This window comes from Macrobrachium nipponense, chromosome 39 (assembly GCF_015104395.2).
Source record: "Macrobrachium nipponense isolate FS-2020 chromosome 39, ASM1510439v2, whole genome shotgun sequence".
NCBI lineage: Eukaryota > Metazoa > Arthropoda > Malacostraca > Decapoda > Palaemonidae > Macrobrachium > Macrobrachium nipponense.
The window spans coordinates 13340846-13353613 of record NC_061099.1 but is presented as its reverse complement, the minus strand read 5'-3'; the positions used below and the strand labels follow the sequence as shown (position 1 = coordinate 13353613).

The window sequence follows — 12768 nt, the reverse complement described above, 5'->3', positions numbered from 1 at the left end:
GCTTATGGAGCTAGGAAAGTCAGAGGTAAAATCCCAGTGAATTACCACCTGGTCCATTCATTCTCTCTATACACAACCTCCGGCTAAAGAGAGAGAGAGAGAGACTTCTGCTAAAGAAAACAAAGGAACAGCTACAGGAGATTAAACTAGTGAAGGTCAAATAAATTGAATCATAACTCCCATTCACTGCCTCCACCATTTAAGGTACTGCTCCCAAGTCTCTCCAAGCATGCCAGGAGGCTTGCAACTGTCCATTTACCAGAACCCGAGGGCTGAACTTATCCCCTACGGATATAAAACAAGATGTTACCAATATATAAGGCAGTCCCCAGGTTACGACGGGTTCGGCTTATGACGTTCCGAGGTTAAGGTGCTTTTCAATTATATTCATCAGAAATTATTTCCAGGGTTACGACACATGTTCCAGGGTTACGACACCTACAACGCTGATCTGGCACAAGAAATATGACACCAAAAATACAAAATAATCAATATTTGAAGGCTTTTTTGATGCAAAATGCAATAAAATGCAGTTTACTTAGTTTTCAATGCACCCAAAGCATTAAAATAAGGTTTTCTTAGCATTTTTAGTGATGTTCCGGCTTACAACAATTTTCGGGTTACAACGCGTCTCAAGAACGGAACCCCCATCGTAACCCGGAGACTGCCTGTTCTCCCTTATCGCCTTAACCTGAGCAGCATATGCAGACAGAAGCAAAAGTGTTTACACTTCTTCCAAACCAAGCTAGTATAAGCATGAGAACATTAGCACACAGCATCAGGAACGAGTTAAAACTAACTCTCTTCCTCACTAAACTTCCGCTGGCATCAAAAACCTTTAAATATGGCTTTGGAAACTCCCTAAGTTGGCATCTCCACCTCTCTAAGCTCATGCAGAGAAGAGACAACACACTGAGTAAAAGATAAAAACTAAACAAGCATGACTGAGACTCCATTTCAACACATCGAAAAAGCACTTGTCAGTCTCGAGTTTGTCTCTCCACTGCAAAGAGAAAGAAAACAAACCTCCTACTGAAAGACAGTTTTAAGTGCCAATATGCACCTGTATCGCAAGAGGTGGTCTCTGGCTCTCCACGACTTCATAAAAAACTAGAAGACAAGCCACTCCAGACCTAAAGGGAGCTTGTGCGACCGAGTACAAGAAAAGTTACACAATGCATTCTTCTCCAAATACTTAAAGGGAGCTGAAATACTCTAAGACAAGCAAGAATTATTCTCTATGTGGCCTCTTTTCAAAACTAAATGAGGATACAGCGAAGTGTAACATTACAACAAAAGCCGACCAAACCAAAGGAGTTCCTCCAATTCAAACTCTTTTTCTGCCAGAGGGCGACAGGAGACAGTCTTAAGTGATTCAGCTGCGTCCACGACAGACAACTGAAGGAAAGAAAATGGAAATGGTTGGTAGGTGGAGGGAAAAGGAGTTACAATGACTCTTCCGCCTCATCTGAAAGCAAATCAACATACTTGAAAGCATTTCCATACGACACATTGTCAGAAAGCTGTGAAGCTAGAATAATATCTAGCTTGGAAACAACCAAAGATACAATAAACATTGTATATTTGGAAAAGGAAACATTAATCAAGGCAGAAGTAAGAGATTTGCAACTGCCAAAGATAAAGCATGCAAAGAACGAACAAGTAACAAGTGCATTTCGATGGAGAAAGAGGAATAGGCTAACAGACAAGAAATTAGAATGAGCAAAATATGAGATTGTTTAAACCATTGACTGAGTTGACATAACATCAAAATTAGTAAAACTCGCTACAGACACATTATCTTAAGAAAACTTAAGATTAATGTTTACCAAAACGGTTCTTAGGTGAACGTGTTAAACAGATTCAGACCGTAAAAAAAGGAGTAGGTATTGGAGAGCACAGAACTCCATAGCCCTGAGAACGACCCAATTCTCTGGTAGCTGACTCTTTCGCAAAGTCCCACTATCACAGGGCAGTCCAAGGGTTGGGCTACAAACAGGCGAGGGCATCAACACCTCCCTTCTAACATGGGTATGCAAAAAAGAGTGCACACCTTGGAGGGATTCGGAATGTCCCTGTCACAAACTCAGTTCAACTTGTATTAGAACTTAAAATAAGGTTAACATCATGTTCTAACACCTCTATACGCTTTTCCCAAACTGAATGTGGAGCAGAAGGCGGAGCTACAAATGAAGTCTCCATACTAGCACTACCAAAATGCCTAGCCTGAGTAGGGAAAGCTGCAGATGAGGGAAAACTAAGTAGGGAAGAACTGAAAGGTTTAAGTCCTGACCTAACTAATTGCTTTTGCAATCTATCCCTTCTTTCATGTGTTTGACATATTGATCCACTTCAGAATCCAACATCCTGCTTAAACAAAATCATTCCCACATAGCCTGCCTGATGTTATGGTTTTGCTTCCGATGAAAAACATTCTAGGAAAAATGAAAATACAATACATACCATAAACAGGTGCAAAACAGCTGAACTTCACAGAATACCAACAACTGCTTAAGCGCAATGGCGGCAAGAATTCTGACTAGAGCTAAAACATTCGAAACATAGTACTTGGTGTGGAACAGGTGAACTAGACAGTCATCCAGGCAGCTATTCGATTTTTTGTTTGAATGGTGACTCACCTAATTGGCACCGAGATATAAGCTAAATGCTTCTAAAACCATGGAAAAGTCTCAGTAATGCTTGTCAAATATAGTATTCCTTAATATTTAAGAGAAAACTAGTACGACTTGTAGGTTTTTTTACTGTGAGCAGCACATAACTCGGGTGATCTTTTAATTTAACTTTTCCTGTAGTTTATGAAATTAAGTGTACTACAAAGAAAGACTAACACACTTTTTTACTTTTAATTTGTTCATTTAAACATTTGTTCCTTTTTTTCTTTTCTTTTCTTTATATTCTCTCTACTTCAGTGTGTCCTATTGCTCTCATTACTAACCTAATTTCTGTTGCAAGTTTAAGCAACTGTTTTTTTTCTCTCTCTCTAAAACAATTTTCCTTGAATTTTAAGAATTTACTCACATTTTTATCTATTAATAATAATTTTTTCTTTTCTAATAACAAATCTCTTCTTTCTGTATTTCCTGTTATCTTCTGCTACTACTTCAAGTGAACACCATATTCTTTGAAAACTTGAATTTTACGCCAATGGCACCAGTGCCCTTGTTCCATATGAATAAGGTTCATCTTGTGTATACTGTAATAATAATAATCATAATAATAATAATAATAATAATAATAAAATTAATAAAAATAATAATAATAATAATACGTATAATAATGATAATAATAATATAACAATAATGAGGTTTAGGTCATCAATGGACTGGTTAAGCAACATTGGGGCTGGTCACTCATTGGATGGGAGAGCATTTCCTTGGCACTGATTCCTTGGGAAACAAAGGATCTTTTTCACAATTTCATCAGTCTACTCAGCTGTAAAAGAGTGCCTATTCCCAATGGGGTAAGGTCCAGCTTGGGTTTAAATAGCAAAACTCAGCAACGATAGAAAAAAATGAAAGATTAAACAACAATGACGTAAATGGAACCTCTGGCAACAGAGGAGCTTTGATCAGCAGCCAGGTAGTACGTATACAGCCCAATTGAAGGGGAAGACAGTTAGGTACTTGGAGGTCATTATCCAGCAACTGACCACCACAACCACAGTAACGAGCAACCAGAGATTGGGGCTACAGAGGCAAACCAGAAGAAGAAATGGACAAGAGAAGAAAATAAGTAAATATGGAGACTCTACATCTAAAGTAAACCCAATGGAACGAGGGTACAGAAGAAGATTGGTCAACATCTAGAATGAAAGAAATAACACCCCCAAACAGAACAGAAGCGGGCAGACCACAACAGAAAGAGAAAAATTGGAAAGAGAACTAACACCCAGCAACAAAGGACATGAAGACAAACAAGAGACGATACCACAGAAGATGACACAAATGGTGAGGTACGTACCAAACAACAGCACAAGAAGAAGAAACACCATAGTAACAGAGAGGTCGGAATGGGTGGAAAAGATCAAACAATGGATGAAGTCAGATAAAGCAAGAACAAAGATCCCCTCAATGAAAGCCTACAACACAAAGAAATTAAGGGAGAAAACAATCAAAGTAAATGAAATAATGAGACTAATACACACCAACAATATCAAAAAAATAAATAACCTGGCATATGCATGAGCAGGACTATAAGCAGAAATCATGGGGATACAAACACCACCATCACAACCAACCCAACAGAAACCAAAACGGCAACTGCCTTGGAAATTGCACCTGGAAAAACAAATCATGGTGACGAGATCAGACTTCAGTAAAATGAGAAAGATGACAGAAAAGAGACTAAGATGCAAGAAAACAAAGGAGGAATTGAACAAGAAATACTAAGTACAGGAGAAGGGACTTAACACAATAAAAGATATAAAATAGAGGCTTAAATCCAAAGCACATAAGATCCAACGGTACAGGAACAGAAATAGGATACCAATAGGAAAAACCATTCGCAACCAACCAGAAAAGACTATACAGCCAACTATGAGCGGAAGACAACCACCAGGAAATTCCTGAAGCTGAACCAAGTAAGAGACTCTGGGAAAACATATGGCACAATCCACTATCATTCAACAAACATGCAACATGGCTCCAGGAAGTCAAGGCAGAAGAAATGGGAAGAATAAAACAACGATTCACTGACACAATCAGACACCAACTTAAGAAAATGCCCAACCAGAAAGCCCCAGGTCCCAATGAAGTTCATGGATACTGGCTCAAAAACTTCAAGGCCCTACACCCATGAATAGCAGAACAACTCCAGCATTGCATCTCAAACCACCATGCACCCAAATGGATGACCACAGAAAGATAAGAACAATAATGTGGAAGTCACTAACAGGTATCATCAGTGACAGGCTATACATATAACTACCTAGAGGATACAAACACCATTCCCCACCAACAGAAAGGCTGCAGAAGTAGTGTAGGGGTACAAAAGACCAGCTCCTGATAGACAAAATGGCAATGAAGAACAGTAAGAGAAGGAAACCCAACCTAAGCATGGCATGGATTGACTACAAGAAAGCCTTCGACATGGCATCACACGCATTGCTAATAGAATGTCTGAAAATATATGAGGCACAAGAAAACTCATCAGCTTCCTAATAAAATCAATGCACAACTAGAATACAATACTTAGAAACTCTGGAGTAAGACTATCATAGTTAATGAGCTTATTAGAGTACCCGTTGTTTACGAGTACTTGGGAAGCTCTGTCTAATTCTTGATGCGTGTCCTGCCAAGTGGAGCAGTGGGACAGGGCCCATTGTACGTAAACCCTAACTGTGGTGCTCTTGGTGCTCTTGAATCTCGTGGGGCACTCACTTTTGCCATTAAGATACATTCATAAATTAGTTTTCTTCATGAAGACGGAAGTCCTGAGGCCATCTTCTGTCTTCAAGACGAGTACACGAAGAAAGGGGAGCCTTTCATTGGTACTGAATTCTTATTGTATAAATTTACCATGCTGCACTGCTGGAACATGCAATGAAGAGCTTCAACCTCATCCTTGGTGTCCACTTGAACAAAGATGTCGTAGATATAGCGGGCATATTTCCGCAGGTGCTGGATCCGGGCAAAGACTCATTCCTTGACAGTGCCCATGTAGAAATTGGTGAATAGGACTCCTAATGGGAATCCCATCACTACGCCGTATTTCTGCCGGTACATATGTCCTCTGTGGGTGGAGAAGGGGGCCCTCTTTGTACAGATGTCCGAAAGGGCTCGCAACGATAACTCTGGGATGTTGAGGGGAGGGATCGATTCATCCCTATAGACGCAGTCAAGGATAAGGTCTATAGGCCACTATGAACTCGAAGTACAAGAAGGAGAATGCCATTAAGAAGATCGTGATGGAAAATGTCACTTCCACCAAGGAAAGAAAAATTATAGAGCTTGTTGTATACGTATTACAAGAATAAAAGAACTCGGAACTTGATAATGTGGAACAACCCCTCACCCCCACCAGGAGAACCCCTGAAGTGTTCCAGTATAGTGTACCAATATCAATGCCCTATCTGTGGATGTCCTGGAACATATATTGACATGACTACTTTGCAGCTTGCAAAGAGGATTTCAAGTCATGTACAAGAGGGAGATATCAAGAACCATGTCACAATTATTCTCCATCCTGTGACAGCATTATCAACACCACCACCATCATCTGCAATACCCCAGACCTAAGAAGACTACACTTGCTGGAAGCCATCCTCCTCCTAGACAAAAAGCCCTCTTTGAATACTACTCAAAAGGCCTTCCTACTCCCTAATAGCCTAAGGAGAAGCGTAAATCAAGATGATATGGTATTGTACTAAATAATACCTAGCCAGATACGACCACTGAACAAGACACCCCAGATCAGATACAACCACTGAACAAGACACACCCGATCAAGAAACACCAGACTACACCAGGTATAACGTCACGCAACGACAACTAGCCAATGACAATTTGGCAAGTATTGATGTCATGCAACTGTCTCTTCCAACCAACCAGACTCCTTCACGGAGAGGCGCCCCTCCCTTACGACAGCCTGAATGACTAGTACTGCAGCGTCCACATAGGACCTACCTCTGATCTTGAGGCATCTGCCAACAAAGGATCAGCAGCTGAGCCAGTTAGCCAATCAGAATTTGTCAATAAGGACCCCATGCTGTGAAACAGACTACATATATATATATACTGCAGGACTCCCGCAAGAACTTCAGTCCCACAACACATGCCCGACAATGTCCTTCTGGGTTTAAGGAGAGAGAGAGAGAGAGAGAGAGAGAGAGAGAGAGAGAGAGAGAGAGAGAGAGAGAGAGAGAGATGACCCTGAGCAAGAGGAATCCAGAATGAGGCATTTATTTTTATCTTTTGTTAATTAGGCTTAAGATCCAATTTATATTGCATTTTGTATAATATATTCAATTTGACAAATACCACATTTTTGACATGTATCCCCCATTTGGCATTTTCATAGCTAACTTGAGTACAGAAGAAAAGTCAGTAATAAGAAGAATAGAGAAACTTCTATACAAAATAAAAGCGGCTGAAATAGCCATTATTTTCAATAAAACCAATAATAACATAATAATAAAATTTCTAAATCACATAAAAGTTAGAATAAGTTTAAGCATCAGGAGCAACATTAGCCCTCATGTTTAGATATAGAGAGAACACAACAATCAAAACAGCCTATGACATCAGCATGAGAAATTAGTATAATCATAAGTTTTTTATCTGTGCAAAACTAGATGATCTCTTTTATATTCTTGCTCACACAAATGCCAATATATTTACTTCATAAATAATTCATAACCAACCAATAAATGTACCACAGATAAAACTCTCTCCCTCATACCAAAGACCATAAACCTTCCCAATGTTCAATACAGAAGGATCTCACTATACAACAACAATATATTAATAATAATAATAATAATAATAATAATAATAATAATAATAATAATAATAATAATAATAATAATAATAATAAGGAAACGATCAGGAAAGAATATATGCAGAGACTCAAGGCGATACTCAAGTCAAAACTCAACGCCGGAAATATGATAAAAGCCATAAACACATGGGCAGTGCCAGTAATCAGATACAGCGCAGGAATAGTGGAATGGATGAAGGCAGAACTCCGCACCATAGATCAGAAAACCAGGAAACATATGACAATACACAAAGCACTACACCCAAGAGCAAATACGGACAGACTATACATAACACGAAAGGAAGGAGGGAGAGGACTACTAAGTATAGAGGACTGCGTCAACATCGAGAACAGAGCACTGGGGCAATATCTGAAAACCAGTGAAGACCAGTGGCTAAAGAGTGCATGGGAAGAAGGACTAATAAAAGTAGACGAAGACCCAGAAATATACAGAGACAGGAGAATGACAGAGAACAGAGGACTTGGCACAACAAACCAATGCACGGACAATACATGAGACAGACTAAAGAACTAGCCAGCGATGACACATGGCAATGGCTACAGAGGGGAGAGCTAAAGAAGGAAACTGAAGGAATGATAACAGCGGCACAAGATCAGGCCCTAAGAACCAGATGTGTTCAAAGAACGACAGACGGAAATAACATCTCTCCCATAGGTAGGAAGTGCAATACGAAAAAGGAAACCATAAACCACATAGCAAGTGAATGCCTTGCACTTGCACAGAACCAGCACAAAAAGAGGCATGATTCAGTGGCAAAAGCCCTCCACTGGAACCTGTGCAAGAAACGTCAGCTACCTTGCAGTAATAAGTGGTACGCAAACCAACCTGAAGGAGTGATAGAAAACGATCAGGCAAAGATCCTCTGGGACTATGGTATCAGAATGGATAGGGTGATACGTGCAAATAGACCAGACGTGACGTTGATTGACAAGGTCAAGAAGAAAGTATCATTCGTTGATGTCGCAATACCATGGGACACCAGAGTTGAAGAGAAAGAGAGGGAAAAAATGGATAAATATCAAGATCTGAAAATAGAAATAAGAAGGATATGGGATATGCCAGTGGAAATCGTACCCATAATTATAAGAGCACTAGGCACGATCCCAAGATCCCTGAAAAGGAAATCTAGAAAAACTAGACGCTGAGTAGCTCCAGGACTCATGCAGAAGTGTGTGATCCTAGAAACGGCGCACATAGTAAGAAAAGTGAGGGACTCCTAAGGAGGCAGGATGCAACCCGGAACCCCACACTATAAATACCACCCAGTCGAATTGGAGGACTGTGATAGAGAAAAAATTAATAAATAAAAATAATGAGGATGAGGAGAGCGGTCACCCATCCAACGACTGACCAACCCCAATGCGCTTAACCCCTTCTTTACCGGGTGGGTGAGCAGAATGTAAACATTGCGTTTGCTGCCGAACTGAATCTCTCGGTAGTGACTAAGTTTTGGAGGGGTGCCGATCGTAAAAATATTTGCCAAAAATACACTAATCAAGACAGGCTAATGAAATTATCATATATTAGCACTATAATAACGCATATTCTGTTAGTTTTATCATCCTACAGGGAAAATAAATGATTTTATGAAAAAAAAATGTGAAACTCAGTGTCCCTTGTACAAGGGACACTGGTGGTCGGTGAGAAAACTACGGTCTTGAATAGAAATTCGGTCTTACAGAATGTTGGTATATCGCACCTGGAACATGCACATAAAGTATTATCAAAATAGAACCGTAAATAAGCACGTAATAACAAAAAAAAGAGCAAAAACTAAGCGAAAGCCCCGCCAATAAATATGGAAATCGCAAATTTTATAGTATATCTTTCAAAATTGGTCAATGTCATTTTCTTTTTACTTTTCTAAGATTAGTTTCATCACAGAAAACAACTTTAGGGGCATCAGCAGGGGTATCTAAACTAATTTTTCAAGTTTCTTGTCCTCAGAAAAAAAACAAAAAAAAAATCTGCTCTCTGGTTTGTTTTTTATATATATAAAGTTACTATAAGGCTTTATTTCTACCTTCATTTATCTCGTGTTATATCTTTTATTTGTAAAATGTAATGTGAATAAATAAATAAATACAGTAAATGATGATACAACTGGTTTTTTACTTGGGTTAGAAGTTATTAACATGTTTACGCTTGTCTGGTTTTGTGATTTTTGTTGAGACACAGTTCATCTGTCACCTACACACTACTATAAGCAATAATAATATTTTTTTTGGGTTGTTCATCATAACGTCTGGCATCGTGTCATACTGTTTATTTTGTCTCCAAACTCTTTTCAAACCGAAATTAACAGAATGATTGGAAGTTCCCTATCTGAAAAGAGGAGTTTTGGTGGTACTACGCATACCACCTTTATGCACCCAGGTGCGGTGCAGTAGACTTGAATGGTGGTACCCACCTACCTCCAAACAAACTTTCGGTAATGAAGAGGTTAATAGACTGGTTAAGCAACATTGAGGCTGGTCAGTCGTTGGATGGGTGACCGCTCTCCTCTGCGTTGATTCCTTGGGAAAGGATGTTTACCATAATTTCCTGTCTACTCAGCTGTAAATGAGTACCTATCCCTAATGGGGTAGGGTCCAGCTATGGGTTAAATAGCGAAACTCAGCAATGATCTTAAGAAATGAAGGAATAAACGACAACGACGTAAATGGAACCTCTGGCAACAGAGGAGCTTCGTCCGGCAGCCAGGTATTCAACCCAATTGAAGGGGAAGATGGTCAGGTACTTGGAGGTTGTCATCCAGCAACTGACCACCACAACGACAGTAACCAACAGCCTGAGATTGGAGCTACAGAAGCAAACCAAAGGAAGAAATGGACAAGAGAAAAAAATAAGGAAATATGGAGATGCTACATCAGAAGCAACCTGACTGAGAGAGGATATAGAAGAAGGTTGGTCAATATCTGGAATGAAAGGAATAACACCCCCCAAACAGAGCAGAGGATGGCAGACCAAGTAAGGAAAATAAAGAAAAAGAGCTGGCTCTCCCCAACAGAAGGAGAAGAACTGGAAAGGGAAATGTCACACGACAACGAATTACACGAAGACGAACTGAGAGACAATGCCACAGAAGATGACAGGGATGATGAGATATCAAACGACACACGAAGAAACATTGACGAAGTAACAGAGAGGACGGAATGGGTAGAAAAGATTAGACAATGGCTAGAGCCAGATACAGAGAGAACGAAGATCCCATCCATGAAAGCCTACAACACCAAGAAATTAAGGGAGAAAACAAGTGAGGTCAATGAAATAATGGGCATAATACACACCACCAGTATCACAGAAACAAATAACTTGGCATATGCAGGAGCAAGATTAGTAGCAGAACTGATGGGGATTCGAACACCAACACCACCAGCACAACCAACCCAACAGAAACCAAAACAGCAACCTCCTTGGAAAAGGCACCTGGAAAAGCAAATCATGGTGATGCGATCTGATTTTAGTAAACTGAAAGAGATGGCAGAAAAAAGGCTTAGTCACAGGACGACCATAACACTGTTGCAATTAAAATCTTAAGACCATCATAAAATCTTTGACCTGTGACCTCGCACCAGACTTACGCAGCTTCTATCGATACTGAAGCTCCACCTCCAGGAGGAGGTATTAATATGTTAAATTATTGACTCTGCCTGGAAGAGGAGGAATTAACATGTTATCCCCACCTAAAAGGGGATGGGGAAAGATAAGGGAAAGACCACTCCACAAATCCAGAATCCAGTTGGGCGGAGAACTAGAACCTACATCACCTTAAGAGGTTGGGCTGAATTCGAACCTAGGATGGCTGAATTTCAGAACACCAGAAGAAGACAGAGAGGACCAGCAGCCATCTCACAGTAAAGAAGCAAGCACTATGCCGGTGGTCCAAACCAAATTCACACTTTATAAACTTTGTAGTTGTAACTTGTATTTTTTGCAACAATAAAGAAAGAAACTCTGCTGTTCATCTCATTCAAACTTCTCCTGAGAGACTAAAGACTATAATATTACTAATCCAGAACTAACATTAAGAAGAACCATGAAGTCAAACAGAACCAGACTGCAGAACGAATCATCAAGAAGAAAGAAGCAGGTAAGAGAACATACACTCGAACACTCTATTTTAAAAAGGGCACAACACACACAACAATACACAAAGCACTATACAAAAGAGCAATTACAGACAGGCTGCACATAACATGAAAGGATATAGGGAGATGGCAGCATAGAGAACTGTGTCAACGTCGAGAGCAGAGCATTGGGAAAATATCTGAAAACCAGTGAAGACAAGTGGCTAAGGAGTGCATGGGAAGAAAGACTGATAAAAGTAGATGAAGGCCCAGAAATATACAGAGAGAGGAGAATGACAAACAGAACAGTGGAATGGCACAAGAAGCCAATGCATGGACAGTACATGAGACATACTAAAGAACCGGCCAGCGATGAAACATGGCAATGGCTACAGAGGGGAGAACTCAAGAAGGAAACAGAAGGAATGCTAACTGCGGCATAAGACCATGCCTTAAGAACCAGATATGTCCAAAGAATGATAGATGGGAATAACATCTCACCCATATGTAGGAAGTGTAATATGAAAAACGAGACCGTAAACCACACAGCAAGCAAATGTCCGGGAATTGCACAGCCAGTACAAAAAGAGGCTCGATTCAGCAGCAAAAGCACTTCACTGGAGTCTGTGCAAGAAACCCCAGCTTCCTTGCAGTCATAATAGGTGCAAACACCAACCTGAAGGAGTGATAGAAAACGATCAAGCAAACATCCTCTGGGACTATGGTATCAGAACAGATAAGGTGATATGTAGCAATAGACCAGAAGTGACGCTGATTGACAAAATCAAGACGTATCACTTATTGTGTCACAATGTGCACCATGGGACACCATAGTAGAAGAGAAAGAGAGAGAAAAGATTGATAAGTATCAAGAGCTGAAAATAGAAATAAGGATATATGATATGCCAGTTGAAATTGTACCCATAATCATACGAATACTAGGCACGATCCAAAGAACCCTGAAAAGGAACTGGAAAAACTAGATGCCAAAGTAGCTCCAGGACTCATGCAGAAGTGTGCTCCTGGAAACAGCACACAGTGAGAAAATTGATGGACTCCTAAGGAGGCATTATGCAACCCAGAACCCCTCACTACAAAAACCACCCAGTCGAATAGAATGACTGTGTTAGACAAAAAAAATTAAAAAAAAAATAAATAAATAAAATAAAATAAAAAATA

General features: G+C 39.9%; 1 pseudogene; it reads right to left on the bottom strand.

Moving 5' to 3' along the window:
- The window catches only part of LOC135210139 (inositol polyphosphate 5-phosphatase K-like), a 141998-nt pseudogene that overhangs the window by 75165 nt on the left and 54065 nt on the right, over positions 1–12768 (bottom strand).